General features: G+C 38.6%; 1 protein-coding gene across 1 annotated transcript in view; it reads left to right on the plus strand.

Moving 5' to 3' along the window:
* ADAM23 (ADAM metallopeptidase domain 23) overlaps positions 1-15,773 on the plus strand; it is a 199,153-nt gene that overhangs the window by 29,661 nt on the left and 153,719 nt on the right. The window lies entirely within an intron of this gene.

Raw genomic sequence — 15,773 nt, forward strand, 5'->3', positions numbered from 1 at the left:
ATAACATCAGTCTTTTGGTGGCCCTGGGCAATACAGTATGATTACTCCTAACATCATTATAATAGAGTCTAGTAAGACCAATATCTTCTCCATATGTTTTTTTTCTTCCAGATGTTAGTAGATTCGCCTTCTGTGTGGCTCCTTGTGTGTGCACAGTAGAGAAGGCATACTTAGAATCAGTGTAAGTGGTTATCTTTTATTTAGCCCTAAGGTACAGGGTTCTCTTAAAGGCTATGAGCTCTGCCTCTTGGGCAGACGTTCCTGGAAGGAGGGCTGCCACTTCCAAGACTTCAACTTCCTGATGAATTACTGCTGCTTATTCAGCCTTTCAGAGCCCCCCGTCCATGAAGTTGCTCCCATGTGTAAACATTTCTGTATCTGGTCGATCAGGCAGGTTGGGTCTGCTAGAATAGACTTCTTTAGTATTCATATACAGTCCACAAGCCAAGGTAGCTTCTAGAAGCCAGAAAGGTAAGGAAACAGATTTTCTTCCAGAGCTTCCAGGAGAAACGGCCCTGCTGACACCTTAACTTTAAGCTCTAGACTTCAATTTTGGACTTCGGATTTCCAGAAGTGTAAGGTAGTTATTTGTGTTGTCTTAAGTCACAAAATTGGGCTTCTCAGGTAGCTCAGTAGTAAAGAATCCACCTGCCAATACAGGAGATGTGGGTTTGATCCCTGTGTCAGGAAGATCCTCTGGAGAAGGAAATGGCAACCCACTCCAGTATTCTTGCCTGGGAAATCCCATGGACAGTGGGCTACAGTCCATGGGGTCACAGCAGAGTCAGACATGACCTAGCGACTGAACAGCAACAGCAAGTTACAAAATTATGGAAATTTGTTACAGCAGTAATAGGAATGGGGTCAAGGATGACTGTAAGGCTTTTTCCTGGGGAGTAGTTCATAGTTTTGGGTATTTGATGTGTGCTCAATAGTGGCTGACTCTTTGCAACCCCATGGACTACACCTGCCAGGCTCCTCAGTTTGTGGATTTTCTAGGTAAGAATGCTGGAGTGGGTTGCCATTTCCTTCTCCAGAGGATCTTCCTGATGCAGGAATTGAACCTATGTCCCTTACATCTCTTGCATTGGCAGGCAGGTTCTTTAACACTAGCAACACCTATGGGAATAGGCTCCTATTTCTCAATACAGGAAAGGCTAAGGGGGAAAGAAGGCTAGGAGGAAATGGAAACTCCCCTCTTCAGGCGGACAGTTGGTCGTCATTGAGACAGTTGGTCATCATTGGAATATGTTGATGGGTGAGTTGGCCTTGGTCTCAAGGGCAGCCCGGGGTGGGATGGAAATGTGGGAGCTACCAGCATATAAATCATATTTTGAAACCTGAGGTTTTATACCCCTGGAGAAAGCATATTACATTAATCATGGAAAGACAGCTTAGTAACTTCCAAACAGAGGCCACATACAGACTTATTCCCCTTCATTTCTTGCTGTTTAAATTACAGTTGTTTTCTTTTGAGTCACCAAATGACATTTCAAAAGATAATAATAAGCTGCCACTTTGGAAGAAAAAAAAAACCACATTAAGCATCCTTTTAAAAGATCACATTTCTGGACTGTATAGATAGTTGCAGTATTTCTTTCTTCATTGCTTTTGAAGAATACATGTGAGCTCACTTAACAGATTTAGACCTAAAGTTTAATTTGGGGGATTTTTATGGGTATAAGGTTTTAAGAATTTGTTTCTTACCGGGTGGATAACCTTTACTTTTGAAAGAGCCAAACTCCCCTTTTCTGTTGGTATCAGTTGCTTCGTGCTGTTTTGTTCCAGGGGTTTCAGTTGAAAATGAGCTTTGAAATTAAAGTTAAATTTTATGTAAAGGCAGCCCATGTAGAGCAATATGTAAACTCACATTTCTCCTAAACATACATATCAGGGTTCTCAACCAGGACCAGTTTTGTATTCCCTGAGGGACATTTAACAGTGTCTGGAGATATTTTTGGATGTCCTATGGGGATGGGATGCTACTGGCATCTCCTGGGTAGAGACCAAGGAGGCTGCCAAACATACCACAATGCATGGGATAGCCCCTCCCCCGCCTTCACATCAAAGATGTATGTAGCCTAAAATGTCAGTAGTGCTAAGGTTGGCAGACCCTGTAATAGAACTTGTACACCTACAGGTTAAGAAAATGGGAATTATTATCTTTCTGTCCCTTTAAAAGTGAAAGTCGCTCAGTTGTGTCCGACTCTTTGTGACCCCATGGACTATACAGTCCATGGAATTCTCCAGGCCAGTTGGGTAACCTTTACCTTGCTCCAGAGGATCTTTGCAACCCAGGGACTGAACTCAGGTTTCCTGCATTGCAGGCAGATTCTTTACCAAGTGAGCCACAAGGGAAGCCTAAGAATATTGGAGGGAATAGCCTATCCCTTCTCCAGTGGATCTTCCCAACCCAGGAATCAAACCGGGGCCTCCTGTAGGCAGATTCTTTACCAACTGAGCTATCAGGGAAGCCCTCTGTCCCTTTACATATATACTGTTCCTACATAAATCTGATTGCTCATTGAGCTGGGAGACTTAGTTTTGCTGCCCAGTTGCAAGTACTTCAACATTCTTGCAGATTCTTTAAGTGTTATTTTGTGAGGAAACTGGCTAATTTAGTGTTAACTGGTTTGGAAGGCAAAGAAAAGTTTGAAATAAATTTAAATGACTTCTTTGGGGGCTAAAATGAAAGTGCTAAATGTATTATAGTCCTGTTTTGGGGAAAATTTCATATTCTATAAGCAGTTTTTATTTTGGATTGTTTATCAGGTAGCGCTAACATTGTGTCCTTGTTCAGTTCAGTTCAGTTGCTCAGTTGTGTCCAACTCTTCGCAACCCCATGAATCGGCAGCGTGCCAGGCCTCCCTGTCCATCACCAACTCCCAGAGTTCACTCAAACTCATGTCTATCGAGTCAGTGATGCCATCCAGCCATCTCATCCTCTGTTGTCCCCTTCTCCTCCTGCCCCCAATCCCTCCCAGCATTAGAGTCTTTTCCAATGAGGTGGCCCAAGTACTGGAGTTTCTCAGCTTTAGCATCATTCCTTCCAAAGAACACCCAGGACTGATCTCCTTCAGAATGGACTGGTTGGATCTCCTTGCAGTCCAAGGGACTCTCAAGAGTCTTATCCAACACCACAGTTCAAAAGCATCAATTCTTCAGTGCTCAGCTTTCTTCACAGCCCAACTCTCACATCCATACATGACCACTGGAAAAACCATAGCCTTGATGGACCTTTGTTGGCAAAGTAATGTCTCTGCTTTTCTAGTTGTGACTAATTAAATACTGCCCTGATACAGTTATTTACTTATTTCAGGTAAAAAAAAAAATCACTTGAAGTAGCTATAATTGAAAAAAATAAAATTGTAAAAATTGCTTTGCTTCTTATTCTTTGGCATTATTGAAATAGAATAAGCATTTTGATTTTAAAATGTACTAATATATTGAAGAAAAGCCTCCTTCCTATCATTTGCTAACTTAAGTAGCAGTCAGGAACAGATGTGGGAATAAAGACATTTGTACAATGATCTCAAGTCTCTTCACTCCTAGATGCAATGTGAACTTTAATTAAAATTGCTTAGAGACTTTCAGAAACCCACATTATTTAGTAGGGTGTGGGATATACTTTAATTTCTTGCAATTTAAGATTAAGCCCCTAAAGGTAAATTGGTGCAGCCACTGTGAAGAACAGTGTGAAGGTTCCTTAAGAAACTAAAAATAGTCACCATATGATCCTGCAGTTCCATTCTGGGCATATATCCTGAGAAAATTATAATTCAAAAAGATACATGCATCCCAAATGGGCTGTAAAGCACAAGGAGCTCAGCTCGGTGCTCTGTGATAACCTAAGGGGATGGGATGGAGGGGTATTGGGGGGAGGCTCAAGAGGGAGGGATTTGAATACATTTAGCTGATTTACTTCATTGTACAGCAGAGACTAATACAACATTGTAAAGCAATTATACTCCAATTTAAAAAAATAGAAAAAAAAGATCCATGCAGTCCAATAAGTTCCATAGCAGCACTATTTGCAATAGCCAGGATATGGAAGCAACCTAAGTGTTCATTGATGGATGAATGGATAAAGAAGATGTGGGATATATACACAACGGAATATTAACTATAAAAAAGGGTGAAATAATGCCATTTGCAGCAACATGGATGGACCTAGAGATTATCATATTAAGTGAAGTAAGTCAGATGGAGGAAGACAAGTACCATATGATATCACTTATATGTGGAATCTAAAAAAATGATATAAATGAACTTATTTACAAAACAGAAATAGACTCACAGACTTAGAAAATGAATTTATGGTTACCAGAGGGTATAGTGTGGGGGTGGGGAGGGAGAGAGAGATTAGGAGTTTGGGATTAACATATACATACTACTATGTATCCCTGGAGAAAGGAAAGGCTACCCACTCCAGTATTCTGGCCTGGAGAATTCCGTGGACGGTATATCCCATGGTTGCAAAGAGTTGGACACGACTAAGCAACTTTCACTTTCACTACTTTGTATAAAATAGATAAACGACAAGGATCTACTGTATAGCACAAGGTACTATATACAGTGTCTTGATAACCTATAATGGAAAATAATCTGAAAATGGATATATACATATATAGATCTGAATCACTTTGCTGTACACCAGAAGTTAACACAACATTGTAAATTAACTATACTGTGATTTTAAAAAGTGGTTAAAAAATTAAAGTAAAAAAGAGAAATATTTAGAGGTTGTGCATTTTAATTCTCCAGGGACATAACAATTGAAAAAAATGGACTAAAAGTTTCTTGTTAATAAAGAGAAGAAAAGTCAAGTAAAAAAAAATAATTAGGCCCCTAAGATTGTAGATACAGTTAGTAGGTTAAAATCACAAGGTGTATACCTTAAAAAATTCCAAAAATGAGATATATGACAGTGTACTTCTAAAAGCAGTGACCAGTTTGAAATAGTGAAAGTAATTAAGATAGGACCACTTTCAGAATATGGAGGTGGACTTTTGGAAAATCAAAGATAAACATTGTATTGTTTCTTTGGAATACTTAATACAGATACGTTAATACTTTCAACTCATTTGTTAAAGAACTAACATACTCATTTGCTAATCATTCTTTTGTAATTTTAACACACGCACATATATTTACACAAGACATATGAAAATGATGCTCTTGGACTTAAATTCTTTTGGGGGAATTTGTAGTGCGTTATATACCACTTGGATTCCAGAGTGGTACTGTTGTAACAGAAAATATTATTGTAAAACCCAGTGAGTGAGTTGCTTTGTACTGACTTCTGTAGTCCCCTTCTCCCCATCCCCTTATCCCCAGTTATCTTAGCTTTCTCATTCAAGCCCAAATTACTTTAGATGGTAAGTTATCTGCTGAATGGTACTCTTATTACTTCTTATACTGAAATATTTTTGTATCCCCAACATTCATTCATATGCTCAATTGTTCATTTGATTATCACTCAGTAAATGTTAATGAAAAGATATATCTATATGCTTATATCTAACTGCTAATTCCACATCTCTGCTTATATATACTGGAGAAGGCAATGGCACCCCACTCCAGTACTCTTGCCTGGAAAATCCCATGGACGGAGGAGCCTGGTGGGCTGCAGTCCATGGGGTCGCTAGGAGTCGGACACGACTGAGCAACTTCACTTTAACTTTTCACTTTCATGCATTGGAGTAGGAAATGGCAGCCCACTCCAGTGTTCTTGCCTGGAGAATCCCATGGACAGAGGAGCCTGGTGGGCTGCTGTCTATGGGGTAGCACAGAGTCGGACACGACTGAAGCGACTTAGCAGCTTATATATAGGATGTGCATATCAAACTTAATAGATTTCAAATAGACATTCTGAGTTCTCACTACCACTTTTTCCTTCTGTAGCATTTCCCATTTCAATACATTGCTCACTCCTTCTGGTTATTTAGGCCAAAATTTCTTGGTCCCCTTATTTCATTTATAATACATATCTGGTCTGTAAGTAACTCTTGTTGACTCTGCTTGCACTAGCTACCCAGAATCCGACAACGTCTCAACTCCACTGTTACTACCCATGTTAAACCCATCATCAACTCCTGCCTGGATTATTACAACAGCCTCTTAACTGGACTTTCTGCTTTCTCCCCTGTCCCCTCACCTTTAGTCTTTTGTCAATGCAACAGCCTTAGTGAATTTTGACTTCCCGTTTCATTATGAGTAAAACGCAGAGGACTCACAAGATCCTAGATAGCTGAACTTCTCTAACTTCAGTTGCTTCTTTAACTTCAATGCCTACAACACCCTGCTTGATCCAAACTGGCTTTATTGCAGTTCTTTAACATATCCGCTATGTTCCTGCCTCAGAACTTTTGCAACCACTGTTCTCCCCGCCGGGAATTCTTTCTGCAGATATCCTTGTGGTTTGTTCCTTCACCTCCCACTCTTTGCTCAAATGCTCTTTGCACCTTTTCAAAGAGTTCTCTCTGTCCACTTTATTTAATACTGTCACTTCTTCATACTCTACACTCCCTTTGCCTCTTACTTCCTTTATTCCTTTTACCTATAGCGTTTATCACCATCTAGTGTGTTTTGCATTTATCAGTTGATTCAATTTCTCCCCATTGCCCCTCAACACATTCTAAAATATAAACGCAAGGAAACCAGAGCTTCAGGTTGAAACATGGTAGATACGATAATTATTTGTTGAATGGGTAAATGATTTCATGTGTGATGTAGAAGCCAAGGAGGTCACATTTAATCTGAGGAAATAGATGTGTTCCAAAGTACTATTTTTATTTTTGTATGTCTTCAAGGTTCCATGTAATTATAGGTTCTCATTTGGAAATAAAAGTGAGCTTTAGTGAACCTAAAACATTCTGGAGACATAGGGAGAGCGATCATTTGCTTTCTAAAATAATCAGAATATTCTGCATAGCAGTCAGTATTCTAAATGCTAGTTTTAAAAATTGTGTGACTACAGGCTGTGTGGTTGGCATTTTGAAGAATTCTATCGAAGTTGAATGTTAAAGAAGATGAAGTCACATCAATATTAGCTTTTCTACGTCTAACTTTGAGTAAGGTATGTGTAGTGCCCATGTTACTTGTTTTGAGTAATATTATGATACACGACAGTTATGAGCCTGTGTCCCGGAACACAATTTAATAGCGTGACTTTTGAAGCCTGCTGCTGCTGCTGCTAAGTCGAGTCAGTTGTGTCTGACTCTGCGACCCCATAGATGGCAGCCCACCAGGCTCCACCGTCCCTGGGATTCTCCAGGCAAGAACACTGGAGTGGGTTGCCATTTCCTTCCTAATAGCATCTATTTGTGAAATGGGAAAATCCATTTTCGGTTTGGCCCCCAGTTTATAAGTTACTCTTTTCATGCAAAAGGGCAGAATGCAACCCTTCCACGGTCATAACTAAGATCAGAAGCAAGGACAGAGCCAGACACAACTGAGAACTGGAAAAGACAGAACTCTTTCTAACCCATAAATGTAGACAGAGCTGGGTCCTGTCTGCCCAGGACCTGTCTTCTCTACAAGACAGAGCTGAGTTGTAACGTACAACTTGTGACACACATCTCCCAGAGGGCAGTTAAGGGAAGCACAGATCTCTCAGGAATACTGTTGTCAGATAGCTGTGTGTGTACCATGAACTCAGAAGCAGAGCCTGAAACATTTCTTCAAGTAGAAATAACAGAGCTGATCTAGAGATTCCAATACAGATCAGTTCTGGGCAAGAATAGTGTTAGGCCCACCAGTGAAGATCAATGGAGTCAAGGTAACTCGAGAAATCTGGCCTGGACAGGTCTGCTTAGCCTCTCTAGAGTATACATTTTCAGTAGTTTTTAAATGAAGGAGACATGGACATTAATATTTGAATTTGCTCTGTATAATTTATGGTTTGTTGTATGTAATAATCAGAGATGGCAATGGCACCCCACTCCAGTACTCTTGCCTGGAAAATCCCATGGATGGAGGAGCCTGGTGGGCTGCCGTCTATGGGGTCGCTAAGAGTCGGACACGACTGAGCAACTTCACTTTCACTTTTCACTTTCATTCATTGGAGAAGGAAATGGCAACCCATTCCAGTGTCCTTGCCTGGAGAATCCCAGGGGCCGGGGAGCCTGGTGGGCTGCCGTCTATGGGGTCGCACAGAGTCGGACACGACTGAAGCGACTTAGTAGTAGTAGTAGTAGTATGTAATAATGCTTAGGTGAGCCGTGTAATTACTGTCTCATTTTGTATTTCAGGCTCATTCATTCTTAATTAATCCTTATGTAGTCATCTTAAAGATCCAAATGAAAGAACCTTCTTTTGCTCTAGATAGATATTTGAGTTGACTTGAGTCCACTGGACTTCATAGGCACCATTCCAAGGACCAGAGTGGGAAGCCCAGGAAAGTAGGGCTTGTCATGGAGAGCTGCCTCTCAAAGCATTTTTTTTTTCTTTTAGGAAAGTATTAATGTTAAATAAGCAAATTAAAAAAAGAAAACACCTGTCATGTATATAAGTCAAAGACATTAAGCATGGAACTTGGTGTTTTTTTTTGTTGTTGTTTTCTGAACCTTATATCCTACTTCTATTCTTTTATTTAAATTATTTAGTGGATGTTCAGTAATTCTTGCTAGAAAGGCAGAATTTGTTCTTGTTTTATCATGGAAGTGTCAGCAGCGAGAGAAGCACTGCTTGGAGACTCACAGTTTGGTGATGTAGAAATTGACGAGGAAAAAGAACCAGGTGAATCACACCTCAGCTACTAGATTAATGCGTCAAATTAAATGTTACTATTCAGGAAGGTAACAGAAAGAAACTGCTTCCATGGTAACTGTTGTCCGAGTTGTATTTTCACTCATCTTTCAGAAAATATATGAAAGCTAAATAATATAGCTGTTGTGATACTTGTAATGATTTACTCATTTTCAAATGGCAAGAGCCCTAAGGCTTATGATTTCATCTCTCTATCCACCAACATTAATCACTAAGGGTAAATGTATAGAAGACAGTTCATATAAATGTCCAGAGATGATTTTTCTGTGAAAGTGTATTGTTCACAAAATTCTTTTGGGTTGCTAAATGATCACTAAGGAAAATCTTAATGTGACCCATTAGGGCTTAAAAGACCCCCTCGAGCCCTCTTATAATATTAGAGGTAGCTTCTCTTCTTTGGCTGATCATGAGGAATTTTGCAAATACATTTTTAGTAGAGATAACTCATGATTTATTCACTGAAATATCTGATGGATTATCCATGCCTATTTTCTCTCTTCTTCAGTGTCTGTCTTTTGTCTGAATCCTACTTTGAGAGCATCTCAAACTGAGGAGTAGGTAAAAAAAAGGGAGGAAGCTGAAACTGGATTCTTTTTAAAACTGGTTTATTTAGAAGAGTGCTCTTATAAAAGATTTGGTCTGAAATTAGAATTCAACCTGCTGTCCTTTTTTTTCTGTATTATCAGATTGGATAATTGGATGTTGGCTAGATTTCTTTCAGAACAGACGTTCTATCTTCCTTGGCGAGGCTGCCACAGAGAACAAGGTCAAACAGTGTCCTGCTTCTTTCACAGGGAGAGCCTGATCTGCTATGACCTGTGCAAAGTCTGTGGTTTGTGGTGTTTTGGTATTGTTTCTGTAATATCTGTCCAGGCTAGGATTTCCGCTTCCTAGTTTAAGGGTGAAAGATAGGTTAATTAACAAAATATCTTAGTATTTGTTGGACTTGTGTTCACATGACTTACTGATCTCGTGTATTCCTTGTTTTGTAATAAATTACCATGTTTTAATTCTCACAATTAAACTTTACAATCCAAACTGTAGTTTAACCCTCCAGAATGGAAGGCTTTCCTGTCTTTTACCTTAAAAGCATGTTTCTTAAGTCTGTATTTGTTAGGAAACACTTAGAAATACTTTGAAATTTTATCCTATTGAATCAGTCCTAGAACTATCTGAATTCTATCTTTAAATGCTGAGAAGGATCTCTCCAACAAGCTTTTCTTAGTTCTCTCTAGACCTCAACATTCTCATTCCTCATATTTAAGTGTGCTTGCTATGTATACTGTGTACTTGTTCATACTAAATTGAGTAATCAATCATGGTTACATCATCTGTGGTGTCTTTATAAATAATATTACTATTATTATTTAACTAAAGTATTATATTTCTTTTTGACTTCTCATTTCATTTCCCTAACCAGACTATAAACTTTTTGATATAAATACTCATTCTCCTATACTTTTGGGCTTCCCTGGTCGCTCAGACAGTAAAGAATCTGCCTGTAATGTGGGAGACCTGGGTTCGATCCCTGGATTGGGACGATCCCCTGGAGAAGGGAATGGCTACCCACCCCAGTATTCTGGCCTGGAGAATTCTATGGACTGTGTAAATACTCATTCTCCTATACTTTTACATCTGCCATGGTGCTTTATACAAGGTAGGGGTTCAGTGCAAGTTTGTTAATGGGTTAGCTAATAATCTGTGAAATGGAACATGGGAGAAGGAAATGCGATATTCTTTCTCACAAGCTACCTATTTAAATGAATCTTGGGAAGAACATTGAACAAATTACCTTAATTTGCAAAATTGCCTTCATGTAACATTTGCAGCTGTTCCACTTCTCAGGGAAATGATTCATATTCTTTTAAAGACATGACAACGAGAACAAGGTCAAAACTTAATACCTGATGGTAATTAGCAATACAGATATAAAAGTTGCAAATTTTGCAGAATCTAAGTGCACATTGGATTTGCTAGGAGGTGGCCAGCTATAATGGGAGGGAGCTTTTAAGATGGAGCTGACTGATAACCTTTGTAAAACAGTAATATAGTTTTCTTTTTCTGTTTTTCTTTCTCCTTTTACTTTACCCCCCTCCTTTCTAAATTATTGAGCTCTTCCTATGTGGCCAGCCTTTTCTAGGAAGTTTCTGTTACATTATTACATAATTTAATCATTGCATACATCCTGTTGGTAAGCTATTATTGTTTATATTTTAATGACCAGGAAACATTGAGGTTTGGAGACTTAAGGACTTCTGGCATGAACTTCACACTTTTTCTCACTGAACCTGATCTTTCTTTCTTTGATGTGCAACCTTGGACAAAAAACATCATTTGACTCCTTTGTGCTTTTTAAAAATGTCTTTCTTCTAGAAGAGGCTAATGAAAAAAACCTGCCTTACTAGCTTCATATTATTCTAGATAACTGAGATAATTAAAACGAGAAATATTGAGCATTATTATTTTTATTATATATGAGTCTTGACCGCGTTGGTGATCACCAATGAGCAAACTTAGAATAAGGGATTAGAACAAGATTGTAATTTAAAATGATCTGTTGATGTTTTCTTTTGCACTTTAACACTCCTAAAACATGTTCCCATATTTGAGTTTTTGCATTACACAGAAAAAAATCCACAAATTGTACTTTTATGTGTCTTTAGCTGTGCGATAAACCCAGATTAGTCAGGTACAGAAAAGCCTGAATGAGCTAAAAGAAAAGTAATATATTTTCTTGTTTATTTATGATAATAAATCTTTGCTACACAGCTTTATTCAATACAGTATTAGATCGGTTCAGTTCTCAAGTGGTGATTTTGTACAGCTTATGAGGAAATCTCTTTATAGTGACCTTGTTTAGCATCTTCTTTTACTTTTTGCTTTTTTTAAAAAAAATTCTTTAAAATTTTTTGTATTGGAATATATTTGATTTACAGTGTTGTGTTGGCTTCAGGTATACAGCAAAGTGATTCAGTTATACATATACAGATATCTGTTCTTAAGAAGTGATGTCGTTCCCTCAAACTGATTTCAATTTAAACTTGGCAGTTTGTTTCTTATTGCAATTTAATTATTTGGGTCACTGAATTCTGTGTCTCCTGTTTTTCTGTGAAGAGAAAAACATATTGTGCAACCAAGATTGATGCAAGGCTCCCTAGTGAAGCATCTTTCTTCAACAGCTCAACTCATTACAACAAAGGAGGCTGCTTGTATCTGAGCTGCTGGTTCTTTTCCTTCTTAGTTGGAGTATTTCCAAGGTTGTCTTTTCTGAAATATTGTAAAATGTCCTGGACCTCAAAAGAAGGTAGTCTTTGAAATCCTGTGAACTCTTCCCACTGTGAAGAAAAAAGGGTGGACTCTTGAAGGATCTTTTGAAAAAAATCATTGAGAGTAGGGGAAGAAACCATGAGCAAAAAGATAAAGGGAGGAAAAACAATTCCCGAAAAAGTTATAGTTTATGCACCTGTGCATACAAAGACACACACACTATGTTTGATATTTTAATGGACATAGAATAAGAAATATTATCATAGCAATGAAGGAAATGAGAAAAATTTTACCTACAGTCTCGGTGTGTGTGCTAAGTCACTTAAGTCGTGACCAACTCTGTGACCCCATGGGCTGCCGCCTGCCAGGCTCCTCTGTCCATGGGATTCTCCAGGCAAGAATACTGAAGTGGGTTGCCATGTCCTCCTCCAAATGATCTTCCCAACCCAGGGATCGAACCTGCTTCTCTTATGTCTCCTGTGTTGGCAGGCAAGTTCTTTATCTCTAGTGCCACCTGGGAAGCCCACCTACGGTGTCTTTTCTGCTGGAAGGGGTAATGGAAAACATGAGACAGCTGAACAGTTGCTTACTAATGAGACTGTGTCTAATGAGACAGTTTTATTAATCTTTCTTCGAACTCTAATTATAGCAGTTTTCTTTCTCAAGCACCTTCTTTCCTAGAGCCCACAGCTCTCCTCTTTAGGAAGCAGAGCTGAAATCATCTCAGTGGTGTCTGCTCAGGCTTGCTTGATACCTTCCAGGTTTTTTGCTCTCTATTTGTAAAGCTTTTTCTTGTATTATTGCTCTGCCACTCATTACTGAAAAAAGCTTAATATATCTTAAAGGCAGGGAAATGTCTAAATTTTCCTCTGTTACCCTAACCATGTCTCTTATAGAGCATAGTAAAGTACACGCTCAGTGAATGTTGACATTGATAGCATGGATACCGCAATTCAAGTTGCTCACTTTCTACTGAAATACGGAATTCAGTCTTGTAATGTTTCCTGAATTTGAGAAAGTGTAAACTGCTTGTTTCCCATTTTCTGTTTCAGTTATGCACACACTCTGTAGAATTCACAAGTCCTTGTAAGTAGTACAGAATACTAATTGAATACTTGCTATGTGTGAAGCATTTTTGCATGAAAACATATATATCCTGGAAAGACTTGCTTTTCATTTCTATAAGTAAGACAGTCATCTTTTCCCATTGTTTTCATGTCCATATTATTATTATTATTTTTTTAATTTTTTATTCCTTTATTTCTCATGTGTTCCCCATCCTGAACCCTCCTTTCTAGAACATAAGTCCCAAGAAAACCACTGTGTCTCTTCAGTTTATATAATGTACCTTACCTAAAGCTGAATATTTATGATTGCTAGTAGCATAGCACTGGTGGATAAGATGCAAAGCCAGTCTTAGCTGAGGAATCTAATGGTCTTGTAAGTTATTTAATATGATATTAAATTGGCTACCAAGTTCATTTGGGTTTTTCTAGAAGATGTTATGGACAAACCTGAACAAACTTTTTGGCCAACCCAATACCATTAGGTGCCATCTACTAAAAGGAAACACACAGGGAAGCAGCAGCACGTTGTTAAGATGTGTGAAGTGTTCTTTAGTGAAGGAGGTTTGTGTATATAATTGAGTTTAGTTGTTTTTGTTTATTGGGCTCCTGTAATTTCCCTGTGCCAGACTCTGAGTCAAAAGAAAAATACCAAAGCGCTTAGGCAACAGCTGCTCTCCGTCCTTCAGGGTGGTAATTCTGAGCCCAGGGTTGTACTTATTCTTGTCGTGAAATGACGCTCTTTGACTCTAAAACCCTGCATTCTTCCACAGTGCTATTAGAGTGACGGGCTTGTAAAAAGAAGTGTTAATCTTTGAATCTGTTTAGCAGATATCCTGATGGAGAAAATAACCCATTATGACCTGATGGGTAGTTCATGTACTCTTCTCTGAAGTATTCCTGTGATTCTGTGTTATTGAACATATGTCTAAACCTCGCTGTGCAGGTCCTTCTTTGTAAAAGAAGAGCAATGCTCTTGGAGGTAGTCTTTGTGTTTTCAGTGGGTTTCAGTGGTTCTGGTCAGTTAACTCTAAAATATTTAATAAGCTATAAGCAATGTGGCCATGTATTATAAAAACTTTCTACCTGTCCTGGCCTTTCTTCTAATTTTTTTTTTATCTTTTGGAAGAATTGGGTTATGAAATAAAAATAAATAGTATCCAAAAATGTAATTTGTAAAACAATAATGACTCATTTTACCTGATTTGAAAACTTATTTAAAATTGACTATTACCAAAACTATATTCATGGTATTTTGTTGAAGAAAAAGTGATCAATTGATGTGGAATAGCATAGAGACTCCAAAAGTTAAAGCCCATTTTAATCATGTCTAGGACAGAGCAGAAATAACAGAATGATAAGGAAAAGTAGCATTTGTCAGGTATTTATTTTGGTCTAGAGAAGAATCTGTTCTCTGTGTACAAAGGCAGAATGTATAGCAAAGGGAAGAGAATATGAGAAAAATAGTATACACCATTGTACTGAAATTACTTCAATGGGTACAGATATTTTATTTTATTTTTATTTATTTTTAATATAAATTTATTTATTTTAAAAGTGCTGTACTCAATATCCAGCAAATTTGGAAAACTCAGCAGTGGCCACAGGACTGGAAAAGGTCAGTTTTCATTCCAATCCCAAAGAAAGGCAGTGCCAAAGAATGCTCAAATTACCGCACAATTGCACTCATCTCACACACTACTAAAGTAATGCTCAAAATTCTCCAAGCCAGGCTTCAGCAATACGTGAACCGTGAACTTCCAGATGTTCAAGCTGGATTTAGAAAAGGCAGAGGAACCAGAGATCAAATTGCCAACATCCTCTGGATCATGGAAAGAGCAAGAGAGTTTCAGAAAAACATCTATTTCTGCTTTCTTGACTATGCCAAAGCCTTTGACTGTGTGGATCACAATAAACTGTGGAAAATTCTGAAAGAGATGGGTATACCAGACCACCTGACCTGCCTCTTGAGAAACCTGTATGCAGGTCAGGAAGCAACAGTTAAAACTGGACATGGAACAACAGACTGGTTCCAAATAGGAAAAGGAGTACGTCAAGGCTGTCTATTGTCACCCTGCTTATTTAACTTCTATGCAGAGTACATTATGAGAAACGCTGGGCTGGAAGAAGCACAAGCTGGAATCAAGATAGCCGGGAAATATCAATAACCTCAGATATGCAGATGACACCACCCTTATGGCAGAAAGTGAAGAGGAACTAAAAAGCCTCTTGATAAAAGTGAAAGTGGAGAGTGAAAAAGTTGGCCTAAAGCTCAACTTTCAGAAAACAAAGATCATGGCATCTGGTCCCATCACTTCATGGGAAATAGATGGGTAAAGAGTGGAAATAGTGTCAGACTTTATTTTTTTGGGCTCCAAAATCACTGCAGTTGGTGACTGCAGCCATGAAATTAAAAGATGCTTACTCCTTGGAAGAAAAGTTATGACCAACCTAGATAGCATATTCAAAAGCAGAGACATTACTTTGCCAACAAAGGTCCGTCTAGTCAAGGCTATGGTTTTTCCTGTGGTCATGTATGGATGTGAGAGTTGGGCTGTGAAGAAGGCTGAGCGCCGAAGAATTGATGCTATTGAACTGTGGTGTTGGAGAAGACTCTTGAGAGTCCCTTGGACTGCAAGGAGATCCAACCAGTCCATTCTGAAGGAGATCAGC

This window comes from Bison bison, unplaced genomic scaffold (assembly GCF_000754665.1).
Source record: "Bison bison bison isolate TAMUID 2011002044 unplaced genomic scaffold, Bison_UMD1.0 scf7180017864471, whole genome shotgun sequence".
Taxonomy (NCBI): Eukaryota; Metazoa; Chordata; class Mammalia; order Artiodactyla; family Bovidae; genus Bison; species Bison bison.